The sequence below is a fragment of the Oryzias latipes genome, chromosome 13 (genome assembly GCF_002234675.1).
Source record: "Oryzias latipes chromosome 13, ASM223467v1".
Taxonomy (NCBI): domain Eukaryota; kingdom Metazoa; phylum Chordata; class Actinopteri; order Beloniformes; family Adrianichthyidae; genus Oryzias; species Oryzias latipes.
The window spans coordinates 13,622,455-13,646,830 of record NC_019871.2 but is presented as its reverse complement, the minus strand read 5'-3'; the positions used below and the strand labels follow the sequence as shown (position 1 = coordinate 13,646,830).

General features: G+C 41.0%; 14 non-coding genes across 14 annotated transcripts; all 14 read right to left on the bottom strand.

Annotated features, from left to right (window-relative positions):
• Positions 1-3,982: 3,982 nt before the first annotated feature.
• Positions 3,983-4,054, bottom strand: trnac-gca. The gene has a single exon. It is a non-coding gene; the product is annotated as a tRNA-Cys (tRNA).
• A 682-nt stretch (positions 4,055-4,736) lies between these two features.
• On the bottom strand, positions 4,737-4,808 carry trnac-gca. Its single transcript has one exon. It is a non-coding gene; the product is annotated as a tRNA-Cys (tRNA).
• Positions 4,809-5,498: 690 nt separating this feature from the next.
• On the bottom strand, positions 5,499-5,570 carry trnac-gca. The gene has a single exon. It is a non-coding gene; the product is annotated as a tRNA-Cys (tRNA).
• Positions 5,571-7,764: 2,194 nt separating this feature from the next.
• Positions 7,765-7,836, bottom strand: trnac-gca. The gene has a single exon. It is a non-coding gene; the product is annotated as a tRNA-Cys (tRNA).
• A 3,699-nt stretch (positions 7,837-11,535) lies between these two features.
• Positions 11,536-11,607, bottom strand: trnac-gca. The gene has a single exon. It is a non-coding gene; the product is annotated as a tRNA-Cys (tRNA).
• Positions 11,608-13,041: 1,434 nt separating this feature from the next.
• Positions 13,042-13,113, bottom strand: trnac-gca. The gene has a single exon. It is a non-coding gene; the product is annotated as a tRNA-Cys (tRNA).
• Positions 13,114-14,937: 1,824 nt separating this feature from the next.
• Positions 14,938-15,009, bottom strand: trnac-gca. Its single transcript has one exon. It is a non-coding gene; the product is annotated as a tRNA-Cys (tRNA).
• Positions 15,010-15,699: 690 nt separating this feature from the next.
• On the bottom strand, positions 15,700-15,771 carry trnac-gca. Its single transcript has one exon. It is a non-coding gene; the product is annotated as a tRNA-Cys (tRNA).
• Positions 15,772-17,214: 1,443 nt separating this feature from the next.
• trnac-gca lies at positions 17,215-17,286 on the bottom strand. The gene has a single exon. It is a non-coding gene; the product is annotated as a tRNA-Cys (tRNA).
• Positions 17,287-19,110: 1,824 nt separating this feature from the next.
• On the bottom strand, positions 19,111-19,182 carry trnac-gca. Its single transcript has one exon. It is a non-coding gene; the product is annotated as a tRNA-Cys (tRNA).
• A 690-nt stretch (positions 19,183-19,872) lies between these two features.
• Positions 19,873-19,944, bottom strand: trnac-gca. Its single transcript has one exon. It is a non-coding gene; the product is annotated as a tRNA-Cys (tRNA).
• A 1,443-nt stretch (positions 19,945-21,387) lies between these two features.
• trnac-gca lies at positions 21,388-21,459 on the bottom strand. Its single transcript has one exon. It is a non-coding gene; the product is annotated as a tRNA-Cys (tRNA).
• A 1,824-nt stretch (positions 21,460-23,283) lies between these two features.
• trnac-gca lies at positions 23,284-23,355 on the bottom strand. The gene has a single exon. It is a non-coding gene; the product is annotated as a tRNA-Cys (tRNA).
• Positions 23,356-24,045: 690 nt separating this feature from the next.
• Positions 24,046-24,117, bottom strand: trnac-gca. Its single transcript has one exon. It is a non-coding gene; the product is annotated as a tRNA-Cys (tRNA).
• Between the last annotated feature and the right edge of the window lie 259 nt (positions 24,118-24,376).

Here is a 24,376-nt window from a genome sequence, read left to right as displayed (position 1 = left end):
GCAGCATTTCTGCAAAGGCTGAGACAACCTACCACACTTCAAATTGGGGATTCAAAAAGACAGTAGTCTTTGTTTTCTTTAAATTGCGAATGTATAGATTGAATGGCAAACAGTACACATGTGTTTGTTTATTTGTCTGAATGTGGATGTTGTTCTAATAATGGGTCTTTGAAGTGGTTTTTCTTCAGGGAATTTTACAATTTTAATGGAGATGTTAGCATTTTAATCCTGAGGTTTAAAGTGAGCAGGGGGCACCCAGAGTTGAACTGGGACCTCTTGATCTGCAGTCAAATGCTCTACCACTGAGCTATACCCCACACAAAACCTTTGCCTAAAAAGGGACCTCACCCCTATCTCGGAGTACTACACATTAGGGCATGCTATGTCACTTCGAGTTAGTAGATTTAAAAAGAATTCTGGTCTTTGGTTGAGCTGAATTATTATGCGAATCTTTGAATATAAGTTGTCAGTGGAAAGCGGGTACACCTGATTTTGTCTTATTCATGTAACTGGTCAGAGGCTTTCTTTCAAAAAACTCCTTGAAGTATGTAGTGCATTGGTTCAGTGGTCTGAAATACGTCAACTGTGATTTGATACTGGAAATGCTCACGTTTCACAATGAGGGGCATCCAGTGTTGAACTGGGGACTGCTTGACCTGCAGTCAAATGCTCTTTCACTGAGATTGAACCCAACATAGAAGATGCTCATGAAAATGGGTCCTCCCTGCCTATTGCAGCATTTCTGCAAAGGCTGAGACAACCTACCAACTTCAAATTGGGGATTCAAAAAGACATGTAGTTTTGTTTTCTTTAAATTGCGAATGTATAGATTGAATGGCAAACATGTACACATGTGTTTGATTTATTTGTCTGAATGTGGAGTGGCTTGTTCTAATAATGGGTCTTTGAAGTGGTTTTTTCTTTCAGGGAAATTTTACAATTTTAATGGAGATGTTAGCATTTTAATCCTGAGGTTTAAAGTGAGCAGGGGGCACCCAGAGTTGAACTGGGACCTCTTGATCTGCAGTCAAATGCTCTACCACTGAGCTATACCCCCACAACAAAACCTTTGCCTAAAAAGGGACCTCACCCCCTATCTCGGAGTACTACACATTAGGGGCATGCTATGTCACTTCGAGTTAGTAGATTTAAAAAGAATTCTGGTCTTTGGTTGAGCTGAATTATTATGCGAATCTTTGAATATAAGTTGTCAGTGGAAAGCGGGTACACCTGATTTTGTCTTATTCATTAACTGGTCAGAGGCTTTCTTTCAAAAAACTCCTTGAAGTATGTAGTGCATTGGTTCAGTGGTCTGAAAGTCCGTCAACTGTGATTTGATACTGGAAATGCTCACGTTTCACAATGAGGGGGCATCCAGTGTTGAACTGGGGACTGCTTGACCTGCAGTCAAATGCTCTTTCACTGAGATTGAACCCAACATAGAAGATGCTCATGAAAATGGGTCCTCCCTGCCTATTGCAGCATTTCTGCAAAGGCTGAGACAACCTACCACACTTCAAATTGGGGGATTCAAAAAGACATGTAGTCTTTGTTTTCTTTAAATTTATTTGAAATTGCGAATGTATAGATTGAATGGCAAACATGTACACATGTAATTTGTCTGAATGTGGAGTGGCTTGTTCTAATAATGGTCTTTGAAGTGGTTTTTTTAGGGAAATTTTACAATTTTAATGGAGATGTTAGCATTTTAATCCTGAGGTTTAAAGTGAGCAGGGGGCACCCAGAGTTGAACTGGGGACCTCTTGATCTGCAGTCAAATGCTCTACCACTGAGCTATACCCCACAACAAAACCTTTGCCTAAAAAGGGACCTCACCCCCTATCTCGGAGTACTACACATTAGGGCATGCTATGTCACTTCGAGTTAGTAGATTTAAAAAAATTCTGGTCTTTGGTTGAGCTGAATTATTATGCGAATCTTTGAATATAAGTTGTCAGTGGAAAGCGGGTACACCTGATTTTGTCTTATTCATATAACTGGTCAGAGGCTTTCTTTCAAAAAACTCCTTGAAGTATGTAGTGCATTGGTTCAGTGGTCTGAAAGTCCGTCAACTGTGATTTGATACTGGAAATGCTCACGTTTCACAATGAGGGGCATCCAGTGTTGAACTGGGGACTGCTTGACCTGCAGTCAAATGCTCTTTCACTGAGATTGAACCCAACATAGAAGATGCTCATGAAAATGGGTCCTCCCTGCCTATTGCAGCATTTCTGCAAAGGCTGAGACAACCTACCACACTTCAAATTGGGGGATTCAAAAAGACATGTAGTCTTTGTTTTCTTTAAATATTGGCGAATGTATAGATTGAATGGCAAACATGTACACATGTGTTTGATTTATTTGTCTGAATGTGGAGTGGCTTGTTCTAATAATGGGTCTTTGAAGTGGTTTTTTTCTTTCAGGGAAATTTTACAATTTTAATGGAGATGTTAGCATTTTAATCCTGAGGTTTAAAGTGAGCAGGGGCACCCAGAGTTGAACTGGGGACCTCTTGATCTGCAGTCAAATGCTCTACCACTGAGCTATACCCCCACAACAAAACCTTTGCCTAAAAAGGGACCTCACCCCCTATCTCGGAGTACTACACATTAGGGGCATGCTATGTCACTTCGAGTTAGTAGATTTAAAAAGAATTCTGGTCTTTGGTTGAGCTGAATTATTATGCGAATCTTTGAATATAAGTTGTCAGTGGAAAGCGGGTACACCTGATTTTGTCTTATTCATTAACTGGTCAGAGGCTTTCTTTCAAAAAACTCCTTGAAGTATGTAGTGCATTGGTTCAGTGGTCTGAAATCGTCAACTGTGATTTGATACTGGAAATGCTCACGTTTCACAATGAGGGGCATCCAGTGTTGAACTGGGGACTGCTTGACCTGCAGTCAAATGCTCTTTCACTGAGATTGAACCCAACATAGAAGATGCTCATGAAAATGGGTCCTCCCTGCCTATTGCAGCATTTCTGCAAAGGCTGAGACAACCTACCACACTTCAAATTGGGGGATTCAAAAAGACATGTAGTCTTTGTTTTCTTTAAATTTTATTTGAAATTGCAATGTATAGATTGAATGGCAAACATGTACACATGTTTAATTTGTCTGAATGTGGAGTGGCTTGTTCTAATAATGGTCTTTGAAGTGGTTTTTTAGGGAAATTTTACAATTTTAATGGAGATGTTAGCATTTTAATCCTGAGGTTTAAAGTGAGCAGGGGCACCCAGAGTTGAACTGGGGACCTCTTGATCTGCAGTCAAATGCTCTACCACTGAGCTATACCCCACAAAAAACCTTTGCCTAAAAAGGGACCTCACCCCCTATCTCGGAGTACTACACATTAGGGGCATGCTATGTCACTTCGAGTTAGTAGATTTAAAAAGAATTCTGGTCTTTGGTTGAGCTGAATTATTATGCGAATCTTTGAATATAAGTTGTCAGTGGAAAGCGGGTACACCTGATTTTGTCTTATTCATTAACTGGTCAGAGGCTTTCTTTCAAAAAATCCTTGAAGTATGTAGTGCATTGGTTCAGTGGTCTGAAATCGTCAACTGTGATTTGATACTGGAAATGCTCACGTTTCACAATGAGGGGGCATCCAGTGTTGAACTGGGGACTGCTTGACCTGCAGTCAAATGCTCTTTCACTGAGATTGAACCCAACATAGAAGATGCTCATGAAAATGGGTCCTCCCTGCCTATTGCAGCATTTCTGCAAAGGCTGAGACAAACCTACCACACTTCAAATTGGGGGATTCAAAAAGACATGTAGTCTTTGTTTTCTTTAAATTTTATTTGAAATTGCGAATGTATAGATTGAATGGCAAACATGTACACATGTGTTTGATTTATTTGTCTGAATGTGGAGTGGCTTGTTCTAATAATAAGTCTTTGAAGTGTTTTTTCTTTCAGGGAAATTTTACAATTTTAATGGAGATGTTAGCATTTTAATCCTGAGGTTTAAAAGTGAGCAGGGGGCACCCAGAGTTGAACTGGGGACCTCTTGATCTGCAGTCAAATGCTCTACCACTGAGCTATACCCCCACAACAAAACCTTTGCCTAAAAAGGGACCTCACCCCCTATCTCGGAGTACTACACATTAGGGGCATGCTATGTCACTTCGAGTTAGTAGATTTAAAAAGAATTCTGGTCTTTGGTTGAGCTGAATTATTATGCGAATCTTTGAATATAAGTTGTCAGTGGAAAGCGGGGTACACCTGATTTTGTCTTATTCATATAACTGGTCAGAGGCTTTCTTTCAAAAAAACTCCTTGAAGTATGTAGTGCAATTGGTTCAGTGGTCTGAAAGTCCGTCAACTGTGATTTGATACTGGAAATGCTCACGTTTCACAATGAGGGGGCATCCAGTGTTGAACTGGGGACTGCTTGACCTGCAGTCAAAATGCCTCTTTCACTGAGATTGAACCCAACATAGAAGATGCTCATGAAAATGGGTCCTCCCTGCCTATTGCAGCATTTTCTGCAAAGGCTGAGACAACCTACCACACTTCAAATTGGGGATTCAAAAAGACATGTAGTCTTTGTTTTTTAAATTTATTGAAATTGCGAATGTATAGATTGAATGGCAAACATGTACACATTGGAATTTGTCTGAATGTGGAGTGGCTTGTTCTAATAATGGGTCTTTGAAGTGGTTTTTTCTTTCAGGGAAATTTTACAATTTTAATGGAGATGTTAGCATTTAATCCTGAGGTTTAAGTGAGCAGGGGGCACCCAGAGTTGAACTGGGGACCTCTTGATCTGCAGTCAAATGCTCTACCACTGAGCTATACCCCCACAACAAAACCTTTGCCTAAAAAGGGACCTCACCCCCTATCTCGGAGTACTACACATTAGGGGCATGCTATGTCACTTCGAGTTAGTAGATTTAAAAAGAATTCTGGTCTTTGGTTGAGCTGAATTATTATGCGAATCTTTTAATATAAGTTGTCAGTGGAAAGCGGGTACACCTGATTTTGTCTTATTCATATAACTGGTCAGAGGCTTTCTTTCAAAAAACTCCTTGAAGTATGTAGTGCATTGGTTCAGTGGTCTGAAAGTCCGTCAACTGTGATTTGATACTGGAAATGCTCACGTTTCACAATGAGGGGGCATCCAGTGTTGAACTGGGGACTGCTTGACCTGCAGTCAAATGCTCTTTCACTGAGATTGAACCCAACATAGAAGATGCTCATGAAAATGGGTCCTCCCTGCCTATTGCAGCATTTCTGCAAAGGCTGAGACAACCTACCACACTTCAAATTGGGGGATTCAAAAAGACATGTAGTCTTTGTTTTCTTTAAATTTTATTTGAAATTGCGAATGTATAGATTGAATGGCAAACATGTACACATGTGTTTGATTTATTTGTCTGAATGTGGAGTGGCTTGTTCTAATAATGGGTCTTTGAAGTGTTTTTTTCTTTCAGGGAAATTTTACAATTTTAATGGAGATGTTAGCATTTTAATCCTGAGGTTTAAAGTGAGCAGGGGGCACCCAGAGTTGAACTGGGGACCTCTTGATCTGCAGTCAAATGCTCTACCACTGAGCTATACCCCCACAACAAAACCTTTGCCTAAAAAGGGACCTCACCCCCTATCTCGGAGTACTACACATTAGGGGCATGCTATGTCACTTCGAGTTAGTAGATTTAAAAAGAATTCTGGTCTTTGGTTGAGCTGAATTATTATGCGAATCTTTGAATATAAGTTGTCAGTGGAAAGCGGGTACACCTGATTTTGTCTTATTCATATAACTGGTCAGAGGCTTTCTTTCAAAAAACTCCTTGAAGTATGTAGTGCATTGGTTCAGTGGTCTGAAAGTCCGTCAACTGTGATTTGATACTGGAAATGCTTACGTTTCACAATGAGGGGGCATCCAGTGTTGAACTGGGGACTGCTTGACCTGCAGTCAAATGCTCTTTCACTGAGATTGAACCCAACATAGAAGATGCTCATGAAAATGGGTCCTCCCTGCCTATTGCAGCATTTCTGCAAAGGCTGAGACAACCTACCAAACTTCAAATTGGGGGATTAAAAAAGACATGTAGTCTTTGTTTTCTTTAAATTTTATTTGAAATTGCGAATGTATAGATTGAGTGGCAAACATGTACACATGAATTTGTCTGAATGTGGAGTGGCTTGTTCTAATAATAAGTCTTTGAAGTGGTATATTGATTGAGGGAAATTTTACAATTTTAATGGAGATGTTAGCATTTTAATCCTGAGGTTTAAAGTGAGCAGGGGGCACCCAGAGTTGAACTGGGGACCTCTTGATCTGCACTCAAATGCTCTACCACTGAGCTATACCCCCACAAAAAAAACTTTGCCTAAAAAGGGACCTCACCCCCTATCTCGGAGTACTACACTTTAGGGGCATGCTATGTCACTTCGAGTTAGAAGATTTAAAAAGAATTCTGGTCTTTGGTTGAGCTGAATTATTATGCGAATCTTTTAATATAAGTTGTCAGTGGAAAGCGGGTACACCTGATTTTGTCTTATTCATGTAACTGGTCAGAGCTTTCTTTCAAAAAACTCCTTGAAGTATGTAGTGCATTGGTTCAGTGGTCTGAAAATACGTCAACTGTGATTTGATACTGGAAATGCTCACGTTTCACAATGAGGGGGCATCCAGTGTTGAACTGGGGACTGCTTGACCTGCAGTCAAATGCTCTTTCACTGAGATTGAACCCAACATAGAAGATGCTCATGAAAATGGGTCCTCCCTGCCTATTGCAGCATTTCTGCAAAGGCTGAGACAACCTACCACACTTCAAATTGGGGATTCAAAAAGACATGTAGTCTTTGTTTTCTTTAAATTTTATTTGAAATTGCGAATGTATAGATTGAGTGGCAAACATGTACACATGAATTTGTCTGAATGTGGAGTGGCTTGTTCTAATAATAAGTCTTTGAAGTGGTATATTGATTGAGGGAAATTTTACAATTTTAATGGAGATGTTAGCATTTTAATCCTGAGGTTTAAAGTGAGCAGGGGGCACCCAGAGTTGAACTGGGGACCTCTTGATCTGCAGTCAAATGCTCTACCACTGAGCTATACCACCACAACAAAACCTTTGCCTAAAAAGGGACCTCACCCCCTATCTCGGAGTACTACACTTTAGGGGCATGCTATGTCACTTCGAGTTAGTAGATTTAAAAAGAATTCTGGTCTTTGGTTGAGCTGAATTATTATGCAAATCTTTGAATATAAGTTGTCAGTGGAAAGCGGGTACACCTGATTTTGTCTTATTCATATAACTGGTCAGAGGCTTTCTTTCAAAAAACTCCTTGAAGTATGTAGTGCATTGGTTCAGTGCTCTGAAAATACGTCAACTGTGATTTGATACTGGAAATGCTCACGTTTCACAATGATGGGGCATCCAGTGTTGAACTGGGGACTGCTTGACCTGCAGTCAAATGCTCTTTCACTGAGATTGAACCCAACATAGAAGATGCTCATGAAAATGGGTCCTCCCTGCCTATTGCAGCATTTCTGCAAAGGCTGAGACAACCTACCACACTTCAAATTGGGGGATTCAAAAAGACATGTAGTCTTTGTTTTCTTTAAATTTTATTTGAAATTTTGAATGTATAGATTGAATGGCAAACATGTACACATGTGTTTGATTTATTTGTCTGAATGTGGAGTGGCTTGTTCTAATAATGGGTCTTTGAAGTGGTTTTTTCTTTCAGGGAAATTTTACAATTTTAATGGAGATGTTAGCATTTTAATCCTGAGGTTTAAAGTGAGCAGGGGGCACCCAGAGTTGAACTGGGGACCTCTTGATCTGCAGTCAAATGCTCTACCACTGAGCTATACCCCCACAAAAAAACCTTTGCCTAAAAAGGGACCTCACCCCCTATCTCGGAGTACTACACTTTAGGGGCATGCTATGTCACTTCGAGTTAGTAGATTTAAAAAGAATTCTGGTCTTTGGTTGAGCTGAATTATTATGCGAATCTTTTAATATAAATTGTCAGTGGAAAGCGGGTACACCTGATTTTGTCATATTCATGTAACTGGTCAGAGGCTTTCTTTCAAAAAACTCCTTGAAGTATGTAGTGCATTGGTTCAGTGGTCTGAAAATACGTCAACTGTGATTTGATACTGAAAATGCTCACGTTTCACAATGAGGGGGCATCCAGTGTTGAACTGGGGACTGCTTGACCTGCAGTCAAATGCTCTTTCACTGAGATTGAACCCAACATAGAAGATGCTCATGAAAATGGGTCCTCCCTGCCTATTGCAGCATTTCTGCAAAGGCTGAGACAACCTACCACACTTCAAATTGGGGGATTCAAAAAGACATGTAGTCTTTGTTTTCTTTAAATTTTATTTGAAATTGCGAATGTATAGATTGAGTGGCAAACATGTACACATGAATTTGTCTGAATGTGGAGTGGCTTGTTCTAATAATAAGTCTTTGAAGTGGTATATTGATTGAGGGAAATTTTACAATTTTAATGGAGATGTTAGCATTTTAATCCTGAGGTTTAAAGTGAGCAGGGGCACCCAGAGTTGAACTGGGGACCTCTTGATCTGCACTCAAATGCTCTACCACTGAGCTATACCCCCACAACAAAACCTTTGCCTAAAAAGGGACCTCACCCCCTATCTCGGAGTACTACACATTAGGGGCATGCTATGTCACTTCGAGTTAGTAGATTTAAAAAGAATTCTGGTCTTTGGTTGAGCTGAATTATTATGCGAATCTTTGAATATAAGTTGTCAGTGGAAAGCGGGTACACCTGATTTTGTCTTATTCATATAACTGGTCAGAGGCTTTCTTTCAAAAAACTCCTTGAAGTATGTAGTGCATTGGTTCAGTGGTCTGAAAGTCCGTCAACTGTGATTTGATACTGGAAATGCTTACGTTTCACAATGAGGGGGCATCCAGTGTTGAACTGGGGACTGCTTGACCTGCAGTCAAATGCTCTTTCACTGAGATTGAACCCAACATAGAAGATGCTCATGAAAATGGGTCGTCCCTGCCTATTGCAGAATTTCTGCAAAGGCTGAGACAACCTACCATACTTCAAATTGGGGGATTCAAAAAGACATGTAGTCTTTGTTTTCTTTAAATTTTATTTGAAATTGCGAATGTATAGATTGAATGGCAAACATGTACACATGTGTTTGATTTATTTGTCTGATTGTGGAGTGGCTTGTTCTAATAATAAGTCTTTGAAGTGGGTTTTTTCTTTCAGGGAAATTTTACAATTTTAATGTAGATGTTAGCATTTTAATCCTGAGGTTTAAAGTGAGCAGGGGGCACCCAGAGTTGAACTGGGGACCTCTTGAGCTGCAGTCAAATGCTCTACCACTGAGCTATACCCCCACAACAAAAGCTATGCCAAAATAGGGACCTCACCCCCTATCTCGGAGTACTACACATTAGGGGCATGCTATGTCACTTCGAGTTAGTAGATTTAAAAAGAATTCTGGTCTTTGGTTGAGCTGAATTATTATGCGAATCTTTGAATATAAGTTGTCAGTGGAAAGCGGGTACACCTGATTTTGTCTTATTCATATAACTGGTCAGAGGCTTTCTTTCAAAAAACTCCTTGAAGTATGTAGTGCATTGGTTCAGTGGTCTGAAAGTCCGTCAACTATGATTTGATACTGGAAATGCTCACGTTTCACAATGAGGGGGCATCCAGTGTTGAACTGGGGACTGCTTGACCTGCAGTCAAATGCTCTTTCACTGAGATTGAACCCAACATAGAAGATGCTCATGAAAATGGGTCCTCCCTGCCTATTGCAGCATTTCTGCAAAGGCTGAGACAACCTACCACACTACAAATTGGGGGATTCAAAAAGACATGTAGTCTTTGTTTTCTTTAAATTGCGAATGTATAGATTGAATGTCAAACATGTACACATGTATTTGATTTATTTGTCTGAATGTTGAGTGGCTTGTTCTAATAATGGGTCTCTGAAGTGGATTTTTCTTTCAGGGAAATTTTACAATTTTAATGGAGATGTTAGCATTTTAATCCTGAGGTTTAAAGTGAGCAGGGGGAACCCAGAGTTGAACTGGGGACCTCTTGATCTGCAGTCAAATGCTCTACCACTGAGCTATACCCCCACAACAAAACCTTTGCCTAAAAAGGGACCTCACCCCCTATCTCGGAGTACTACACATTAGGGGCATGCTATGTCACTTCGAGTTAGTAGATTTAAAAAGAATTCTGGTCTTTGGTTGAGCTGAATTATTATGCGAATCTTTGAATATAAGTTGTCAGTGGAAAGCGGGTACACCTGATTTTGTCTTATTCATATAACTGGTCAGAGGCTTTCTTTCAAAAAACTCCTTGAAGTATGTAGTGCATTGGTTCAGTGGTCTGAAAGTCCGTCAACTGTGATTTGATACTGGAAATGCTCACGTTTCACAATGAGGGGGCATCCAGTGTTGAACTGGGGACTGCTTGACCTGCAGTCAAATGCTCTTTCACTGAGATTGAACCCAACATAGAAGATGCTCATGAAAATGGGTCGTCCCTGCCTATTGAAGCATTTCTGCAAAGGCTGAGACAACCTACCACACTTCAAATTGGGGGATTCAAAAAGACATGTAGTCTTTGTTTTCTTTAAATTTTATTTGAAATTGCAAATGTATAGATTGAATGGCAAACATGTACACATGAATTTGTCTGAATGTGGAGTGGCTTGTTCTAATAATAAGTCTTTGAAGTGGTATATTGATTGAGGGAAATTTTACAATTTAAATGGAGATGTTAGCATTTTAATCCTGAGGTTTAAAGTAAGCAGGGGGCACCCAGAGTTGAACTGGGGACCTCTTGATCTGCACTCAAATGCTCTACCACTGAGCTATACCCCCACAAAAAAAACTTTGCCTAAAAAGGGACCTCACCCCCTATCTCGGAGTACTACACTTTAGGGGCATGCTATGTCACTTCGAGTTAGTAGATTTAAAAAGAATTCTGGTCTTTGGTTGAGCTGAATTATTATGCGAATCTTTTAATATAAGTTGTCAGTGGAAAGCGGGTACACCTGATTTTGTCTTATTCATGTAACTGGTCAGAGGCTTTCTTTCAAAAAACTCCTTGAAGTATGTAGTGCATTGGTTCAGTGGTCTGAAAATACGTCAACTGTGATTTGATACTGGAAATGCTCACGTTTCACAATGAGGGGGCATCCAGTGTTGAACTGGGGACTGCTTGACCTGCAGTCAAATGCTCTTTCACTGAGATTGAACCCAACATAGAAGATGCTCATGAAAATGGGTCCTCCCTGCCTATTGCAGCATTTCTGCAAAGGCTGAGACAACCTACCACACTTCAAATTGGGGGATTCAAAAAGACATGTAGTCTTTGTTTTCTTTAAATTTTATTTGAAATTGCGAATGTATAGATTGAGTGGCAAACATGTACACATGAATTTGTCTGAATGTGGAGTGGCTTGTTCTAATAATAAGTCTTTGAAGTGGTATATTGATTGAGGGAAATTTTACAATTTTAATGGAGATGTTAGCATTTTAATCCTGAGGTTTAAAGTGAGCAGGGGGCACCCAGAGTTGAACTGGGGACCTCTTGATCTGCAGTCAAATGCTCTACCACTGAGCTATACCCCCACAACAAAACCTTTGCCTAAAAAGGGACCTCACCCCCTATCTCGGAGTACTACACTTTAGGGGCATGCTATGTCACTTCGAGTTAGTAGATTTAAAAAGAATTCTGGTCTTTGGTTGAGCTGAATTATTATGCGAATCTTTTAATATAAATTGTCAGTGGAAAGCGGGTACACCTGATTTTGTCATATTCATGTAACTGGTCAGAGGCTTTCTTTCAAAAAACTCCTTGAAGTATGTAGTGCATTGGTTCAGTGGTCTGAAAATACGTCAACTGTGATTTGATACTGGAAATGCTCACGTTTCACAATGAGGGGGCATCCAGTGTTGAACTGGGGACTGCATGACCTGCAGTCAAATGCTCTTTCACTGAGATTGAACCCAACATAGAAGATGCTCATGAAAATGGGTCCTCCCTGCCTATTGCAGCATTTCTGCAAAGGCTGAGACAACCTACCACACTTCAAATTGGGGGATTCAAAAAGACATGTAGTCTTTGTTTTCTTTAAATTTTATTTGAAATTGCGAATGTATAGATTGAGTGGCAAACATGTACACATGAATTTGTCTGAATGTGGAGTGGCTTGTTCTAATAATAAGTCTTTGAAGTGGTATATTGATTGAGGGAAATTTTACAATTTTAATGGAGATGTTAGCATTTTAATCCTGAGGTTTAAAGTGAGCAGGGGGCACCCAGAGTTGAACTGGGGACCTCTTGATCTGCACTCAAATGCTCTACCACTGAGCTATACCCCCACAACAAAACCTTTGCCTAAAAAGGGACCTCACCCCCTATCTCGGAGTACTACACATTAGGGGCATGCTATGTCACTTCGAGTTAGTAGATTTAAAAAGAATTCTGGTCTTTGGTTGAGCTGAATTATTATGCGAATCTTTGAATATAAGTTGTCAGTGGAAAGCGGGTACACCTGATTTTGTCTTATTCATATAACTGGTCAGAGGCTTTCTTTCAAAAAACTCCTTGAAGTATGTAGTGCATTGGTTCAGTGGTCTGAAAGTCCGTCAACTGTGATTTGATACTGGAAATGCTCACGTTTCACAATGAGGGGGCATCCAGTGTTGAACTGGGGACTGCTTGACCTGCAGTCAAATGCTCTTTCACTGAGATTGAACCCAACATAGAAGATGCTCATGAAAATGGGTCCTCCCTGCCTATTGCAGCATTTCTGCAAAGGCTGAGACAACCTACCACACTTCAAATTGGGGGATTCAAAAAGACATGTAGTCTTTGTTTTCTTTAAATTTTATTTGAAATTGCGAATGTATAGATTGAGTGGCAAACATGTACACATGAATTTGTCTGAATGTGGAGTGGCTTGTTCTAATAATAAGTCTTTGAAGTGGTATATTGATTGAGGGAAATTTTACAATTTTAATGGAGATGTTAGCATTTTAATCATGAGGTTTAAAGTGAGCAGGGGGCACCCAGAGTTGAACTGGGGACCTCTTGATCTGCAGTCAAATGCTCTACCACTGAGCTATACCCCCACAACAAAACCTTTGCCTAAAAAGGGACCTCACTCCCTACCTCGGAGTACTACACATTAGGGCAGGGGTCGGGAACCTTTTTGGCCAAGAGAGCCACAAATGCCACATATTTTGAAATGTAATTTCGAAAGAGCCATACAATAATGTAGTGTCCCTTCCCCACACTAAGGCACGGAGACTTAACCTCTTTTAAAGTTCTTTATTCCGATTACTGTAGACCGCAACAAACGCCGTACAATTAATTCAGCAACTCCTGAATCTCTCCCGCCGACACGAGAGCGCTTCTCCCAACTTTATATTCCCCTGCTCCCGCTCCAGCCCCTCCCATTTCCCTTATTCGGCCCATAGCTGAACCCCATTGGTCCAAACTACCTAACAACAGGCTGAGCGACAGAACTGAGGGCCAATCAGATCTCTGCTTGACGCGTTCAATGAACTCCAGAACTTTTAACGCGGCCCAACAGCCACCCAACTCAGTCCGCGACAATTTGTTTAAAACTAAATATACAAATGAATGTGTGCATTTGATTTAATTTCAACATTTTTAAAGTACAATAAGTCTGTGGATTCTTTTTAATAACATTGTTATTCTGTTGCTAATAAATGATGAGTATTTCTCGTGGTAGTTTTGCTGATGGTCTAGTCTGGTTGATACGTGGTGAGTTTCTGCTTCGTTCAGGCGTTGAGACTTTAAACGTCATCGTAGGTCTGAATGTTCTGTAGATGTGACAAAGACTGCTCACCTGCAGACCTGGAGCCAAACACACTCACACGCTGCAGTGAGTGACGGGAAGCGGGTTTTACGTTTTTACAATCCCTGCGCGATTCACCTGCTGCCTGTCCCCACAACCCCTCACCCCCACCCTCTGCTTTCTTCCTCACACATCCCGTCCCCGCATCTGCGCGCTCTTTCTCAGAGACGGGAGCGCGTAGTTTTAGGCACGGCAATTCACAGGTTTCCAGCTGGTACAAACTCTGTGAAATAATAGATAATAGTAACTGATAGCGCTGGCGCAGATTTCTCTCTCTAAGCACTGCTACTACTGCTCGCCTCTGGCATCGCATCGCGCCCGAGAAGGACTGGTCTAATGAAAAAAAAATTACTATAATTAAAGATTTGTCTGCGAGCCACATGTGACCATCAAAAGAGCCATATATGGCTCGCGAGCCATGGGTTCCCGACCCCTGCATTAGGGGCATGCTATGTCACTTCGAGTTAGTAGATTTAAAAAGAATTCTGGTCTTTGGTTGAGCTGAATTATTATGCGAATCTTTGAATATAAGTTGTCAGTGGAAAGCGGGTACACCTGATTTTGTCTTATTCATATAACTGGTCAGAGGCTTTCTTTCAAAAAACTCCTTGAAGTATGTAGTGCATTGCTTCAGTGGTCTGAAAGTCCGTCAACTGTGATTTGATACTGGAAATGCTCACGTTTCACAATGAGGGGGCATCCAGTGTTGAACTGGGGACTGCTTGACCTGCAGTCAAATGCTCTTTCACTGAGATTGAACCCAACATAGAAGATGCTCATGAAAATGGGTCCTCCCTGCCTATTGCAGCATTTCTGCAAAGGCTGAGACAACCTACCACACTTCAAATTGGGGGATTCAAAAAGACATGTAGTCTTTGTTTTCTTTAAATTTTATTTGAAATTGCGAATGTATAGATTGAATGGCAAACATGTACACATGTGTTTGATTTATTTGTCTGAATGTGGAGTGGCTTGTTCTAATAATGGGTCTTTGAAGTGGTGTATTGATTGAGGGAAATTTTACAATTTTAATGGAGATGTTAGCATTTTCATCCTGAGGTTTAAAGTGAGCAGGGGGCACCCAGAGTTGAACTGGGGACCTCTTGATCTGCAGTCAAATGCTCTACCACTGAGCTATACCCCCACAAAAAAAGCTATGCCAAAAAAGGGACCTCACCCCCTATCTTGGAGTACTACACATTAGGGGCATGCTATGTCACTTCGAGTTAGTAGATTTAAAAGGAATTCTTGTCTTTGGTTGAACTGAATTATTATGCAAATCTTTGAATATAAGTTGTCAGTGGAAAGCGGGTACACCTGATTTTGTCTTATTCATGTAACTGGTCAGAGGCTTTCTTTCAAAAAACTCCTTAAAGTATGTAGTGCATTGGTTCAGTGGTCTGAAAATACGTCAACTGTGATTTGATGCTGGAAATGCTCACGTTTCACAATGAGGGGGCACCCAGTGTTGAACTGGGGACCGCTTGACCTGCAGTCAAATGCTCTTTCACTGAGATTGAACCCAACATAGAAGATGCTCCTGAAAATGGGTCCTCCCTGCCTATTGAAGCATTTCTGCAAAACCTGAGTCAACCTACCACACTTCAAATTGGGGGATTCACAAAGACATGTAGTCTTTGTTTTCTTTAAATTTTATTTGAAATTGCGAATTAATAGATTGAATGGCAAACATTTACACATGTGTTTGATTTATTTGTCTGACTGTTGAGTGGCTAGTTCTAATAATAGGTCTTTGAAGTGGTGTATTGATTGAGGGAAATTTTACAATTTTAATTGAGATGTTAGCATTTTCATCCTGAGGTTTAAAGTGAGCAGGGGGCACCCAGAGTTGAACTGGGGACCTCTTGATCTGCAGTCAAATGCTCTACCACTGAGCTATACCCCCACAAAAAAAGCTATGCCAAAAAAGGGACCTCACCCCCTATCTTGGAGTACTACACATTAGGGGCATGCTATGTCACTTCGAGTTAGTAGATTTAAAAGGAATTCTGGTCTTTGGTTGAACTGAATTATTATGCAAATCTTTGAATATAAGTTGTCAGTGGAAAGCGGGTACACCTGATTTTGTCTTATTCATGTAACTGGTCAGAGGCTTTCTTTCAAAAAACTCCTTAAAGTATGTAGTGCATTGGTTCAGTGGTCTGAAAATACGTCAACTGTGATTTGATGCTGGAAATGCTCACGTTTCACAATGAGGGGACACCCAGTGTTGAACTGGGGACCGCTTGACCTGCAGTCAAATGCTCTTTCACTGAGATTGAACCCAACATAGAAGATGCTCCTGAAAATGGGTCCTCCCTGCCTATTGAAGCATTTCTGCAAAACCTTAGTCAACCTAACACACTTCAAATTGGGGGATTCACAAAGACATGTAGTCTTTGTTTTCTTTAAATTTCATTTGAAATTGCAAATGTATAGATTGAATGGCAAACATGTACACATGTGCTTGATTTATTTGTCTGAATGTGGAGTGGCTTGTTCTAATATTGGGTCTTTGAAGTGGTTTTTTCTTTCAGGGAAATTTTACAATTTTAATGGAGATGTTAGCATTTTCATCCTGAGGTTTAAAGTGAGCAGGGGGCACCCAGAGTTGAACTGGGGACCTCTTGATCTGCACTCAAATGCTCTACCACTGAGCTATACCCCCACAACAAAACCTTTGCCTAAAAAGGGACCTCACCCCCTATCTCGGAGTACTACACATTAGGGGCATGCTATGTCACTTCGAGTTAGTAGATTTAAAAAGAATTCTGGTCTTTGGTTGAGCTGAATTATTATGCGAATCTTTGAATATAAGTTGTCAGTGGAAAGCGGGTACACCTGATTTTGTCTTATTCATATAACTGGTCAGAGGCTTTCTTTCAAAAAACTCCTTGAAGTATGTAGTGCATTGGTTCAGTGGTCTGAAAGTCCGTCAACTGTGATTTGATACTGGAAATGCTCACGTTTCACAATGAGGGGGCATCCAGTGTTGAACTGGGGACTGCTTGACCTGCAGTCAAATGCTCTTTCACTGAGATTGAACCCAACATAGAAGATGCTCATGAAAATGGGTCCTCCCTGCCTATTGCAGCATTTCTGCAAAGGCTGAGACAACCTACCACACTTCAAATTGGGGGATTCAAAAAGACATGTAGTCTTTGTTTTCTTTAAATTTTATTTGAAATTGCGAATGTATAGATTGAGTGGCAAACATGTACACATGAATTTGTCTGAATGTGGAGTGGCTTGTTCTAATAATAAGTCTTTGAAGTGGTATATTGATTGAGGGAAATTTTACAATTTTAATGGAGATGTTAGCATTTTAATCATGAGGTTTAAAGTGAGCAGGGGGCACCCAGAGTTGAACTGGGGACCTCTTGATCTGCAGTCAAATGCTCTACCACTGAGCTATACCCCCACAACAAAACCTTTGCCTAAAAAGGGACCTCACTCCCTACCTCGGAGTACTACACATTAGGGCAGGGGTCGGGAACCTTTTTGGCCAAGAGAGCCACAAATGCCACATATTTTGAAATGTAATTTCGAAAGAGCCATACAATAATGTAGTGTCCCTTCCCCACACTAAGGCACGGAGACTTAACCTCTTTTAAAGTTCTTTATTCCGATTACTGTAGACCGCAACAAACGCCGTACAATTAATTCAGCAACTCCTGAATCTCTCCCGCCGACACGAGAGCGCTTCTCCCAACTTTATATTCCCCTGCTCCCGCTCCAGCCCCTCCCATTTCCCTTATTCGGCCCATAGCTGAACCCCATTGGTCCAAACTACCTAACAACAGGCTGAGCGACAGAACTGAGGGCCAATCAGATCTCTGCTTGACGCGTTCAATGAACTCCAGAACTTTTAACGCGGCCCAACAGCCACCCAACTCAGTCCGCGACAATTTGTTTAAAACTAAATATACAAATGAATGTGTGCATTTGATTTAATTTCAACATTTTTAAAGTACAATAAGTCTGTGGATTCTTTTTAATAACATTGTTATTCTGTTGCTAATAAATGATGAGTATTTCTCGTGGTAGTTTTGCTGATGGTCTAGTCTGGTTGATACGTGGTGAGTTTCTGCTTCGTTCAGGCGTTGAGACTTTAAACGTCATCGTAGGTCTGAATGTTCTGTAGATGTGACAAAGACTGCTCACCTGCAGACCTGGAGCCAAACACACTCACACGCTGCAGTGAGTGACGGGAAGCGGGTTTTACGTTTTTACAATCCCTGCGCGATTCACCTGCTGCCTGTCCCCACAACCCCTCACCCCCACCCTCTGCTTTCTTCCTCACACATCCCGTCCCCGCATCTGCGCGCTCTTTCTCAGAGACGGGAGCGCGTAGTTTTAGGCACGGCAATTCACAGGTTTCCAGCTGGTACAAACTCTGTGAAATAATAGATAATAGTAACTGATAGCGCTGGCGCAGATTTCTCTCTCTAAGCACTGCTACTACTGCTCGCCTCTGGCATCGCATCGCGCCCGAGAAGGACTGGTCTAATGAAAAAAAAATTACTATAATTAAAGATTTGTCTGCGAGCCACATGTGACCATCAAAAGAGCCATATATGGCTCGCGAGCCATGGGTTCCCGACCCCTGCATTAGGGGCATGCTATGTCACTTCGAGTTAGTAGATTTAAAAAGAATTCTGGTCTTTGGTTGAGCTGAATTATTATGCGAATCTTTGAATATAAGTTGTCAGTGGAAAGCGGGTACACCTGATTTTGTCTTATTCATATAACTGGTCAGAGGCTTTCTTTCAAAAAACTCCTTGAAGTATGTAGTGCATTGCTTCAGTGGTCTGAAAGTCCGTCAACTGTGATTTGATACTGGAAATGCTCACGTTTCACAATGAGGGGGCATCCAGTGTTGAACTGGGGACTGCTTGACCTGCAGTCAAATGCTCTTTCACTGAGATTGAACCCAACATAGAAGATGCTCATGAAAATGGGTCCTCCCTGCCTATTGCAGCATTTCTGCAAAGGCTGAGACAACCTACCACACTTCAAATTGGGGGATTCAAAAAGACATGTAGTCTTTGTTTTCTTTAAATTTTATTTGAAATTGCGAATGTATAGATTGAATGGCAAACATGTACACATGTGTTTGATTTATTTGTCTGAATGTGGAGTGGCTTGTTCTAATAATGGGTCTTTGAAGTGGTGTATTGATTGAGGGAAATTTTACAATTTTAATGGAGATGTTAGCATTTTCATCCTGAGGTTTAAAGTGAGCAGGGGGCACCCAGAGTTGAACTGGGGACCTCTTGATCTGCAGTCAAATGCTCTACCACTGAGCTATACCCCCACAAAAAAAGCTATGCCAAAAAAGGGACCTCACCCCCTATCTTGGAGTACTACACATTAGGGGCATGCTATGTCACTTCGAGTTAGTAGATTTAAAAGGAATTCTTGTCTTTGGTTGAACTGAATTATTATGCAAATCTTTGAATATAAGTTGTCAGTGGAAAGCGGGTACACCTGATTTTGTCTTATTCATGTAACTGGTCAGAGGCTTTCTTTCAAAAAACTCCTTAAAGTATGTAGTGCATTGGTTCAGTGGTCTGAAAATACGTCAACTGTGATTTGATGCTGGAAATGCTCACGTTTCACAATGAGGGGGCACCCAGTGTTGAACTGGGGACCGCTTGACCTGCAGTCAAATGCTCTTTCACTGAGATTGAACCCAACATAGAAGATGCTCCTGAAAATGGGTCCTCCCTGCCTATTGAAGCATTTCTGCAAAACCTGAGTCAACCTACCACACTTCAAATTGGGGGATTCACAAAGACATGTAGTCTTTGTTTTCTTTAAATTTTATTTGAAATTGCGAATTAATAGATTGAATGGCAAACATTTACACATGTGTTTGATTTATTTGTCTGACTGTTGAGTGGCTAGTTCTAATAATAGGTCTTTGAAGTGGTGTATTGATTGAGGGAAATTTTACAATTTTAATTGAGATGTTAGCATTTTCATCCTGAGGTTTAAAGTGAGCAGGGGGCACCCAGAGTTGAACTGGGGACCTCTTGATCTGCAGTCAAATGCTCTACCACTGAGCTATACCCCCACAAAAAAAGCTATGCCAAAAAAGGGACCTCACCCCCTATCTTGGAGTACTACACATTAGGGGCATGCTATGTCACTTCGAGTTAGTAGATTTAAAAGGAATTCTGGTCTTTGGTTGAACTGAATTATTATGCAAATCTTTGAATATAAGTTGTCAGTGGAAAGCGGGTACACCTGATTTTGTCTTATTCATGTAACTGGTCAGAGGCTTTCTTTCAAAAAACTCCTTAAAGTATGTAGTGCATTGGTTCAGTGGTCTGAAAATACGTCAACTGTGATTTGATGCTGGAAATGCTCACGTTTCACAATGAGGGGACACCCAGTGTTGAACTGGGGACCGCTTGACCTGCAGTCAAATGCTCTTTCACTGAGATTGAACCCAACATAGAAGATGCTCCTGAAAATGGGTCCTCCCTGCCTATTGAAGCATTTCTGCAAAACCTTAGTCAACCTAACACACTTCAAATTGGGGGATTCACAAAGACATGTAGTCTTTGTTTTCTTTAAATTTCATTTGAAATTGCAAATGTATAGATTGAATGGCAAACATGTACACATGTGCTTGATTTATTTGTCTGAATGTGGAGTGGCTTGTTCTAATATTGGGTCTTTGAAGTGGTTTTTTCTTTCAGGGAAATTTTACAATTTTAATGGAGATGTTAGCATTTTCATCCTGAGGTTTAAAGTGAGCAGGGGGCACCCAGAGTTGAACTGGGGACCTCTTGATCTGCACTCAAATGCTCTACCACTGAGCTATACCCCCACAACAAAACCTTTGCCTAAAAAGGGACCTCACCCCCTATCTCGGAGTACTACACATTAGGGGCATGCTATGTCACTTCGAGTTAGTAGATTTAAAAAGAATTCTGGTCTTTGGTTGAGCTGAATTATTATGCGAATCTTTGAATATAAGTTGTCAGTGGAAAGCGGGTACACCTGATTTTGTCTTATTCATATAACTGGTCAGAGGCTTTCTTTCAAAAAACTCCTTGAAGTATGTAGTGCATTGGTTCAGTGGTCTGAAAGTCCGTCAACTGTGATTTGATACTGGAAATGCTCACGTTTCACAATGAGGGGGCATCCAGTGTTGAACTGGGGACTGCTTGACCTGCAGTCAAATGCTCTTTCACTGAGATTGAACCCAACATAGAAGATGCTCATGAAAATGGGTCCTCCCTGCCTATTGCAGCATTTCTGCAAAGGCTGAGACAACCTACCACACTTCAAATTGGGGGATTCAAAAAGACATGTAGTCTTTGTTTTCTTTAAATTTTATTTGAAATTGCGAATGTATAGATTGAGTGGCAAACATGTACACATGAATTTGTCTGAATGTGGAGTGGCTTGTTCTAATAATAAGTCTTTGAAGTGGTATATTGATTGAGGGAAATTTTACAATTTTAATGGAGATGTTAGCATTTTAATCATGAGGTTTAAAGTGAGCAGGGGGCACCCAGAGTTGAACTGGGGACCTCTTGATCTGCAGTCAAATGCTCTACCACTGAGCTATACCCCCACAACAAAACCTTTGCCTAAAAAGGGACCTCACTCCCTACCTCGGAGTACTACACATTAGGGCAGGGGTCGGGAACCTTTTTGGCCAAGAGAGCCACAAATGCCACATATTTTGAAATGTAATTTCGAAAGAGCCATACAATAATGTAGTGTCCCTTCCCCACACTAAGGCACGGAGACTTAACCTCTTTTAAAGTTCTTTATTCCGATTACTGTAGACCGCAACAAACGCCGTACAATTAATTCAGCAACTCCTGAATCTCTCCCGCCGACACGAGAGCGCTTCTCCCAACTTTATATTCCCCTGCTCCCGCTCCAGCCCCTCCCATTTCCCTTATTCGGCCCATAGCTGAACCCCATTGGTCCAAACTACCTAACAACAGGCTGAGCGACAGAACTGAGGGCCAATCAGATCTCTGCTTGACGCGTTCAATGAACTCCAGAACTTTTAACGCGGCCCAACAGCCACCCAACTCAGTCCGCGACAATTTGTTTAAAACTAAATATACAAATGAATGTGTGCATTTGATTTAATTTCAACATTTTTAAAGTACAATAAGTCTGTGGATTCTTTTTAATAACATTGTTATTCTGTTGCTAATAAATGATGAGTATTTCTCGTGGTAGTTTTGCTGATGGTCTAGTCTGGTTGATACGTGGTGAGTTTCTGCTTCGTTCAGGCGTTGAGACTTTAAACGTCATCGTAGGTCTGAATGTTCTGTAGATGTGACAAAGACTGCTCACCTGCAGACCTGGAGCCAAACACACTCACACGCTGCAGTGAGTGACGGGAAGCGGGTTTTACGTTTTTACAATCCCTGCGCGATTCACCTGCTGCCTGTCCCCACAACCCCTCACCCCCACCCTCTGCTTTCTTCCTCACACATCCCGTCCCCGCATCTGCGCGCTCTTTCTCAGAGACGGGAGCGCGTAGTTTTAGGCACGGCAATTCACAGGTTTCCAGCTGGTACAAACTCTGTGAAATAATAGATAATAGTAACTGATAGCGCTGGCGCAGATTTCTCTCTCTAAGCACTGCTACTACTGCTCGCCTCTGGCATCGCATCGCGCCCGAGAAGGACTGGTCTAATGAAAAAAAAATTACTATAATTAAAGATTTGTCTGCGAGCCACATGTGACCATCAAAAGAGCCATATATGGCTCGCGAGCCATAGGTTCCCGACCCCTGCATTAGGGGCATGCTATGTCACTTCGAGTTAGTAGATTTAAAAAGAATTCTGGTCTTTGGTTGAGCTGAATTATTATGCGAATCTTTGAATATAAGTTGTCAGTGGAAAGCGGGTACACCTGATTTTGTCTTATTCATATAACTGGTCAGAGGCTTTCTTTCAAAAAACTCCTTGAAGTATGTAGTGCATTGGTTCAGTGGTCTGAAAGTCCGTCAACTGTGATTTGATACTGGAAATGCTCACGTTTCACAATGAGGGGGCATCCAGTGTTGAACTGGGGACTGCTTGACCTGCAGTCAAATGCTCTTTCACTGAGATTGAACCCAACATAGAAGATGCTCATGAAAATGGGTCCTCCCTGCCTATTGAAGCATTTCTGCAAAGGCTGAGACAACCTACCACACTTCAAATTGGGGGATTCAAAAAGACATGTAGTCTTTGTTTTCTTTAAATTTTATTTGAAATTGCGAATGTATAGATTGAATGGCAAACATGTACACATGTGTTTGATTTATTTGTCTGAATGTGGAGTGGCTTGTTCTAATAATGGGTCTTTGAAGTGTTTTTTTCTTTCAGGGAAATTTTAAAATTCTAATGGAGATGTTAGCATTTTAATCCTGAGGTTTAAAGTGAGCAGGGGGCACCCAGAGTTGAACTGGGGACCTCTTGATCTGCAGTCAAATGCTCTACCACTGAGCTATACCCCCACAACAAAGACTTTGCCTAAAAAGGGACCTCACCCCCTATCTCGGAGTACTACACATTAGGGGCATTCTATGTCACTTCGAGTTAGTAGATTTAAAAAGAATTCTGGTCTTTGGTTGAGCTGAATTATTATGCGAATCTTTGAATATAAGTTGTCAGTGGAAAGCGGGTACACCTGATTTTGTCTTATTCATGTAACTGGTCAGAGGCTTTCTTTCAAAAAACTCCTTGAAGTATGTAGTGCATTGGTTCAGTGGTCTGAAAGTCCGTCAACTGTGATTTGATACTGGAAATGCTCACGTTTCACAATGAGGGGGCATCCAGTGTTGAACTGGGGACTGCTTGACCTGCAGTCAAATGGTCTTTCACTGAGATTGAACCCAACATAGAAGATGCTCATGAAAATGGGTCCTCCCTGCCTATTGCAGCATTTCTGCAAAGGCTGAGACAACCTACCACACTTCAAATTGGGGGATTCAAAAAGACATGTAGTCTTTGTTTTCTTTAAATTTTATTTGAAATTGCAAATGTATAGATTGAATGGCAAACATGTACACATGTGTTTGATTTATTTGTCTGAATGTGGAGTGGCTTGTTCTAATAATGGGTCTTTGAAGTGGTGTATTGATTGAGGGAAATTTTACAATTTTAATGGAGATGTTAGCATTTTCATCCTGAGGTTTAAAGTGAGCAGGGGGCACCCAGAGTTGAACTGGGGACCTCTTGATCTGCAGTCAAATGCTCTACCACTGAGCTATACCCCCACAAAAAAAGCTATGCCAAAAAAGGGACCTCACCCCCTATCTTGGAGTACTACACATTAGGGGCATGCTATGTCACTTCGAGTTAGTAGATTTAAAAGGAATTCTGGTCTTTGGTTGAACTGAATTATTATGCAAATCTTTGAATATAAGTTGTCAGTGGAAAGCGGGTACACCTAATTTTGTCTTATTCATGTAACTGGTCAGAGGCTTTCTTTCAAAAAACTCCTTAAAGTATGTAGTGCATTGGTTCAGTGGTCTG